Source organism: Schistocerca piceifrons, chromosome 1 (genome assembly GCF_021461385.2).
Source record: "Schistocerca piceifrons isolate TAMUIC-IGC-003096 chromosome 1, iqSchPice1.1, whole genome shotgun sequence".
Classification (NCBI taxonomy): Eukaryota; Metazoa; Arthropoda; class Insecta; order Orthoptera; family Acrididae; genus Schistocerca; species Schistocerca piceifrons.
Window position 1 is genome coordinate 1,147,571,562 of NC_060138.1, and position 8,680 is coordinate 1,147,580,241.

The following is an 8,680-nucleotide window of genomic DNA, read 5'->3' on the forward strand; positions in this document are numbered from 1 at the left end:
AGTGACGGTCTCTTTGAGCTGATTTTGAAGCTCAAATCATACCTGAAGTCGATGCTCCCATTGCTCGTGTGTGGGAATGCGAGGGACAAATTTGGTTTCTACTCTTCTCATGTGCAAATCTTCGGATAAAATCCTCTGAATTGAACTCCATGACGTTCCAGACATTTCAATGAGTTGATCAATAGCTAGGCGATGGTCTTCACGATCGAGGACATTGATTTTGTTGACGTTTCTGTCACTTCTTGACGTCCAGGGGCGTCCTGCACGGGATTGGTCTTCAGTTGATATTTCTCCATTTTTAAAACGTGAAAACTACTCGTAGACTCTGGTTTCACTTAGGGCAGCATCCCAATAGGCAGTCTTAAGCATTACAATAGTTTCCACGCCGATTTTCCCAACAGGAAACAAAATTTCACAGCAGCGCGTTGCTTTCGAAAATTTACCATCAAGTTTCCGTCGAAATGGAAAATGGAAAAAGTTGTTTTCCTAAAAAAAAAAAAAAAAAAATCTCTCATAGGCGAATCGGTGCACTCACAGCGACACAACTTCGCACACTGACTCAGGTTGCGTGACCGTAACGGAGTCCTGGTCGAACAATGGGTCCCCCAAACTCTCCCACCCCTCCGCAGACCAATTACCGTTACTTTTGGCTTTCCTCTTGTATACAGGGTGGTCCATTGATAGTGACCAGACCAAATATCTTACGAAATCAGCGTCAAACGAAAAAACTACAAAGAACGAAACTCGTCTAGCTTGAAGGGGAAAACCAGATGGCGCTATTGTTGGCCCGCTAGATGGCTCTGCCATAGGTCAAACGGATATCAACTGCGTTTTTTTAAAAATAGGAACCCCCATTTTTTATTACATATTCGTGTAGTACGTAAAGAAATATGAATGTTTTAGTTGGACCACTTTTTTCGCTTTGTGATGGATGGCGCTGTAATAGTCACAAACGTATAAGTACGTGGTATCACGTAACATTCCGCCAATTCGGACGGTATTTGCTTTGTGATACATTACCCATGTTAAAATGGACCGTTCACCAATTGCGCAAAAGGTCGATATCGTGTTGATGTATTGTGTTGTATTGTGATTAAAATACCCAACGGGCGTGTGATGTATGCTGCTCGGTGTCCTGGACGACATCATCCAAGTGTCCGGGCCGTTCGCCAGATAGTTACGTTATTTAAGGAAACAGGAAGTGTTCAGCCACATGTGAAACGTCAACCACGACCTGCAACAAATGATAATGCCCTAGTAGGTGTTTTAGATGCTGTCGCGGCTAATGCACACATCAGTAGCAGACAAATTGCGCGAGAATCGGGAATCTCAAAAACGTCGGTGTTGCGAATGCTACATCAACATCGATTGCACCCGTACCATATTTCTATGCACCAGGAATTGCATGGCGACGACTTTGAACGACGTGTAGAGTTCTGCCACTGGCCACAAGAGAAATTACGGGACGATGACAGATTTTTTGCACGCGTTCTATTTAGCGACGAAGCGTCATTCACCAACAGCGGTAACGTAAACCGGCATAATATGCACTATTGGACAACGGAAGATCCACGATGGCTGCAACAAGTGGAACATCAGCGACCTTGGCGGGTTAATGTATGTTACGGCATTATGGAGGAAGTATAATTGTCCCCCATTTTATCGATGGCAATCTAAATGGTGCAATGCATGCTGATTTCCTACGTAATGTTCTACCGATGTTACTACGAGATGTTTCAGTGCATAACAGAATGTCAATGCACTTCCAACACGATGGATGTCCGGCACATAGCTCGCGTGCGATTGAAGCTGTATTGAATAGCATATTTCATGACAGTTGGATTGGTCGTCGAAGCACCATACCGTGGCCCGCACGTTCACCGGATCTGACGACCCCGGATTTCTTTCTGTGGGGAAAGTTGAAGGATACTTGCTATCGTGATCCACCGACAACGCCTGACAACATGTGTCAGCGCATTGTCAATGCGTGTGCGAACATTACGGAAGGCGAACTACTCGCTGTTGAGAGGAATGTCGTTTCACGCTTTTGCCAAATGCATTGAGGTCGACGGACATCATTTTGAGGATTTATTTAATTAATGTGGTATTTACAGGTAATTACGCTGTAACAGCATGTGTTCTCAGAAATGATAAGTTCACAAAGATAAACGTATCACACTGGAACAACCGAAATAAAATGTTCAAACTACGTAGGTACGTAGGCTCTGTATTTTAATTTAAAAAGCCTACCTGTTACCAACTGTTCGTCTACAATTGTGAGCCATATGTTTGTGACTATTACAGCGCCATCTATCATAAAGCGAAAAAAGTGGCCCAACTAAAACATTCATATTTCTTTACGTACTACACGAATATGTAATAAAAATGGGGTTTCGTATTTGAAAAAAACGCAGTTGATATCCGTTTGACCTATGGCAGCGCCATCTAGCGGGCCAACCGTAGCGCCATCTGGTTTCCCCCTTCAAGCTAGACAAGTTTCGTTCTTTATAGTTTGTTCGTTTGACGCTTATTTCGTGAGATATTTGATCCGGTCATGATCAATGGTAGTTCAGTGTGGTCTGTCAGAGGGCTGGCTGTTCTCTGTAACAAAGAAAACTAGGTGAAGTATTCAACGATGGAGGGATGTCGTGTGACGTTCGCCTAGACCAAACGCAGAGAGCATTGACGAACAAAGTGAAAAAAGCGGCAATGCGCGTGCCTGCAAAGCTAGAGGGCGCGGGAACGAATCTCGGTAGCATCACTGTTTTTTTTCCAGTCCTTGTTTTCACCTAGCCTTCACCTCTCAACGCTGTGTGGAGTCAACCAGAAACAACAGGTGGTTCAGATTCCACCTTAAACTATTCCACGGTAAAACACGGAAGTCTCCAAAGTGGCGTTCACTAGAAAGACTTGCACCAGGCCATTGAGCCACACGAAATTATTGTTGGCATCTGTACAAATCATTATGTTTGTACAGAACCCTTAGAGCGCGAATCCTGTTCTCACTCGTTCGGATTTTACAAACTTTCTGCAGTGCTCGGCGATCTCTGTCCGTCAGTAAATGAGGTATGCCTGGTTTAGCTTGGGTTGTTCCTTCTCGTTTCCACTTCCAACCATCGACTTGCTCAGCTTTTGAAGTGTCGAAGTGTACCTGATGGATTTGTTACTCACGTGTTATGACCAGTACACTTTCGAAGTTACTGGGCTCTCTCGACCGATCAATTCTCCTGCACCTGACTCTTTGCTGACGACACAATATTCGCCCGCCTCCTTTCAGGTTGTTGGATCATCCTCTCGTGACGTCTAGTCGTCAATTCCGCTTTGGTTATGGGTGTTCAAAAACTTTTGCTCAGATAGTATACATGGTGCAACAAACATGTACGGCACAGACCGAAGGACAAATTCCTCATACGTAGACGAAGGAATTATGTTACATGAACTTGAGTTTGGAAACGCTTTGTTTCCATGTTACAACTCATTTTATCCAACTCACTTGGGGAACACACACGAACAGAAAGCACCAGCATACCACATGCAACTCTTTCCACAGGAGATGTTCAGTATGGCCTGCATGGGCATTGATACATGCATCAACTCACCATCGTAGTGAATCTTGGATGCCCTGATGTATACCTGGAGTACGGTGTATGGTTTCGCAGCCTTCCATAGTAGGGGACTGCAAACTCTGAGTGAACATCTTGTACTGGGGTTCCAAACACAAGAGCTTTCAAACGCCCCCACAGATAAAAGTCCAGTGGGTTTAGGTCTGCAGAGCGTGGATGCCAGGCAACTGGTTCATCTCTGCCTATCCATCTGTCGCCGAGTCTGTTATTTAGAAGCCAACGGACATTAACACTAGAATGAGAAGGTGCCTCATCATGCATGAATCACATGTTTTGTCGCACAGCTAAAGGCACATCTGCTAACAGATCAAGTAGAACATTCTCTACGAAATTATGGTAACTTTGTTTGTTGAGCCTGGGTGGAACAAAGTGAGGCCTTGCCAGTCACCAACAATGCCAGCCCAAACACTGACAGAAAATCTCTATTGATGACTTGCTTCAACACTTGCATGAGGGATGACGTCTGCCCATGCATTGCGACTGTGAAAATTTGTAATCTGATTTCGTTGAAACGTCGTCTCACCTGTGAACAGCACCGTTGCACTGAAATTATGGTTGACACTTTATAGAACAAACCATTCTCAGAAGAGTACAGCCACGCGGCGTAGCAGCGCGGTCTTGGGCGCCTTGCCACGGTTCGCGCTGCTGTCTCCGTCGGAGGTTCGAGTCCTCCCTCGGGCATGGGTGTGTGTTGTCTCCTTAGCGTAAGTTAGTTTAAGTTAGATTAATTAGTGTGTTAGTGTAGGGATCGATGACCTCAGCAGTTTGGTCCCATACGAACTTACTACTACTCCGAAGAATACCTGGCAGGAAAATCATCTGCTTCTGCGAGCACACGCTGTAAAAGGTACGGATACAGCGGGTACTCGTTCAACACTCGCCAGTTAGTCATTCAGTCAACATTCAGTGTTGCAGCTACATGTCTTGTACTGACACAAGGCACGTCGTCAACTGCATGAAAAATTGCTGCCACCCGATGCGGTGTCCTCGTCCTTCTAGGCCTCCAACGGTCGCGAGTATCAGGCTCTTATGCCCTTTGTTCGCTAAGACAACGACGATCAATGCTTTCAAACGTTCACCTGTCGGGGCACCTAAATCCTGGAAATGTCTCCCGGTACGAACGTTGAGGGCGAGCGTCACTGCCGTCAGATAATCCGTACGTCAGATGAGTGTCTGTCATCTCTGCATTTGTGTTCACTGCGATTACAGGAGCCGAGTCTGTGATTAGCTCTACGTCAGTCTGTGATTAACTCTACGTAGTAACCCGTATGCTTGCAACGGGGGTACTGATCGCTGGAACGGTTGATGTTACCTGGAAACAGGCAGTGACGTACGTCGCATGGCAACAGACGCATGTGAAACAAAACGCTGGCGGGTGCACATCGTAACCAGATGTCATCAAGAACGCATGTTTCCTACGATTTTAACATTCTGTTCTTGTATGGTTTTCATGATTAATAAGTTGGAGAAAATAAGTTGTAACACGGAAAACAATGCGTTTCAGACGCATGTTCATATTGTAATAGGTCCATGACTAAGGAATTTATTGCTAGCGCACTCGAGCGGATGTACTTTCGATGGATTGCTCACGCGCTTCCTGCGATATGTAAGCTATAATAGAATCGCAGACCAGAGACCAGTGTCGGCTGCAGTAGGAGCAGTGTAAGCAGTAGTGGTGGTAGCTGGCAGTCGGGCGGTTGGGCCGGTCGTGCCTGAGCGATGTTCAAAAAATGGTTCAAATGGCTCTGAGCACTATGGGACTTAACTTCTAAGGTCATCAGTCCCCTAGAACTTAGAACTACTTAAACCTAACTAAACTAAGGACATCACACACATCCATGCCCGAGGCAGGATTCGAACCTGCGACCGTAGCAGGAACGCGGTTCCGGAATCAGATTACAAATTTTCACAGTCGGAATGCATGGGCAGACGTCATCCCTCATGCAAGTGTTGAAGCAAGTCATCAATAGAGATTTTCTGTCAGTGTTTGGGCTGGTATTGTTGGTGACTGGCAAGGCCTCACTTTGTTCCACCCAGGCTCAACAAACAAAGTTACCATAATTTCGTAGAGAATGTTCTACTTGATCTGTTAGCAGATGTGCCTTTAGCTGTGCGACAAAACATGTGATTCATGCATGATGGGGCACCTTCTCATTTTAGTGTAAATGTCCGTTGGCTTCTAAATAACAGACTCGGCGACAGATGGATAGGCAGAGATGAACCAGTTGCCTGGCATCCACGCTCTGCAGACCTAAACCCACTGGACTTTTATCTGTGGGGGCGTTTGAAAGCTCTTGTGTTTGGAACCCCAGTACAAGATGAAGTGCCTAGAGCCTCTTGGCCACCATGGCCGGCCTGAGCGATGTAGTATAAGGTAAAAACAGTCGCCCGCATATCTAATTTGTTACAACTAAATTTGTACTATTGTCATATCAAGTCCCATGTAAATGTTTAAAAATCTTTTAATAATAATCTTTCTTATAAAAATTAACTTTTGACAATCATTCATCTGAATTTAAAGAATTTACTTATTTCTGCAATCCATGGTCATCCCGATTATCGTAAAGAAAAATCAGTTGTTTCTTTTTATACATGACAAATATAGCAGTCAGCATTGCACTCGGCTGTGCCAGAAAAATTTCTTATAGGAGCATATATATACGCGTTATCTGGCGACTTCATTGAGGTAAGAATTTTCAATTTATTCAGAATGATCTTTCACGGCCATGATGCAGCACTGTTAACGTCTAAATTTACCAGTTTACTTTCACAGTCAGTTAATTATTGAAAGGTTATATATGAGTCACATTTTTTATTGGGAGGCTAGTCACATTATTTTTGTGAGGTTATGGAATAATGAACTGTTGGGAGGTTATACTAAATGTGAATGTTATATAATTATATAATTACTTTTTCTGCTGGGAGGTTACACTATCCTGGCAGGGTCGCCGAATTTTTCTGGCACAGTCGAGTGCAATGCTGGCTGCTGGATTTGTCATGTATAAAAAGAAACAACTGATTTTTCTTCACAATAATCGGGATGACCATGGATTTGAGAAATTAGTAAATTCTTTAAATTCAGATGAATGATTGTCATAAGTTAATTTTTATAAGAAAGATTATTATTAAAAGATTTTTAAACATTACATGGGACTTGATACGACAATAGTACAATTTTAGTTGCAATAAATTAGATATGCGCACGGCTGTTTTTACCTTATACTACATCGCTCAAGCAAGACCGGTCGAACCGCCCGACTGCCTGCTACCACCACTACTGACTACACTGCTCCTACTGCAGCCGACACTGGTCTCTGGTCTGCGATTCTATTATAGCTTACATATCGCAGGAAGCGCGTGAGCAATCCATCGAAATTACATCTGCTCGACTGTGCTAGCAATAAATTCCTCGGTCATGGACCTCTTACAATATAACACAATTTCTTCGTCTACATGTGACGAATGTGTTCTGCAATTTGTGCCGTACTTTTTTTTCTTACACCTGTATACGGCACTTCCTGGAACACCACGTATAGAAGCAGAAATATTATCTGCCAACGCCTCTGCAGATGTCGTACATGGGCGGTGTGGACTGCCGCAAAAGTACATTGAAGCGCTGAGCCAGAGGTGGATGGATGTTCAGGGTGCTTACCTCGACGGCTTGGCCTCGGCAGCAGACTGCGGCAGCGGGTCTGCAGACGCGTCGGGCATGGGCGGCTGTCCGCTGTGTCCGCGCCGGCGGTGTCTGTCACAATCGTCAGCCTGGCCACAACAAGACTGCCGCAGCTAACGCTGGCTCCTACTGACCCGTTGTCGACGGGACGTTAAACACTAATCTCCTCCTCCTCCTACTGACCTTCTGCGCTCCAAGATAAGCCGCCAGCTACGATTCGACCAACGCTCTCGCGCGATCCCGCAAGACGCCAGTGGGCCCGACTTTGCAGCCCTCGAATTTCGGGATCGTTTGAAAGAATGTCCCTCCGTAGCAGATATTGCTCACATCTGCATCTACATCTGGATGACTGCTCTGCAATTCACAGTTGAGTGCCTGGCAGGAAGGTTCATCGACCTTCATACTATTTTTCTAGCGTCACAGTTTCGTGTAGCGCGGGGGTAAACGAACGCTTAAATCTTTCCGTGAGAGATCTACATCTACATCCATACTCCGCAAGCCACCAGATGGTGTGTGGCAGAGGGTGCTTTCAGTACCTCTATCGGTTCTCCCTTCTATTCCAGTCGCTTATTGTCCGTGGAAAGAAAGATTGACGGTATGCCTCTGTGTGGGCTCTAATTTCTCTGATTTTATCCTCATCGTCTCTTCGCGAGATATACGTAGGAGGGAGCAATATACTGCTTGACTCTTCCGTGAAGGTACGTTCTCGAAACTTCAACAAAAGCCCGTGCCCAGCTACTGAGCGTCTATCTTGCAGAGTCTTCCACTGGAGTTTATCTAACATCTCCGTAACGCTTTCGCGATTACTAAATGATCCTGTAACGAAGTGCGCTGCCCCCCCCCCCCCCCCCGTTGCATCTTCTCAATCACTTCTGTCAACCCTATCTGGTACGGATCCCACACCGGTGAGCAGTATTTAAGCAGTGGGCGAACAAGTGTACTGTTACCTACTTCCTTTGTTTTCGGATTGCATTTCCTTAGGATTCTTCCAATGAATCTCAGTCTGCCATCTGCTTTACCGACGATCAACTTTATATGGTCATTCCATTATAAATCACTTCTAATGGCTACTCCCAGATAATTTATGGAATTAACTGTTTCCAGTTGCTGATCTGCTATATTGTAGCTAAATGATAAAGGATCTTTCTTTCTATGTATTCGCAGTACATTACACTTGTCTACATTGAGATTCAATTGCCATTCCCTGCACCATGCGTCAATTCCTTGCAGATCGTCCTGCATTTCAGTACAATTTTCCATTATTACAACCTCTCGATATACTCCAGCCTCAGTGAACTTCCCCGCGGCACATCTGAAATCACTCTTACTTCGGAAGACTTCTCTCCATTGAGAATGACATGCTGCATTCTGTTATGTAGGAACT

The 8,680-nt window shown here is 44.9% G+C and overlaps 1 protein-coding gene across 1 annotated transcript in view; it reads right to left on the reverse strand.

Annotated features, from left to right (window-relative positions):
* The window catches only part of LOC124781001 (protoheme IX farnesyltransferase, mitochondrial), a 271,734-nt gene extending 264,319 nt beyond the window's left edge, over positions 1-7,415 (reverse strand). Inside the window, exon 1 of the mRNA XM_047253822.1 lies at positions 7,276-7,415. The gene's annotated coding sequence lies outside the window, so the exon portion shown is untranslated. The remainder of the gene's footprint in view (positions 1-7,275) is intronic.
* Between the last annotated feature and the right edge of the window lie 1,265 nt (positions 7,416-8,680).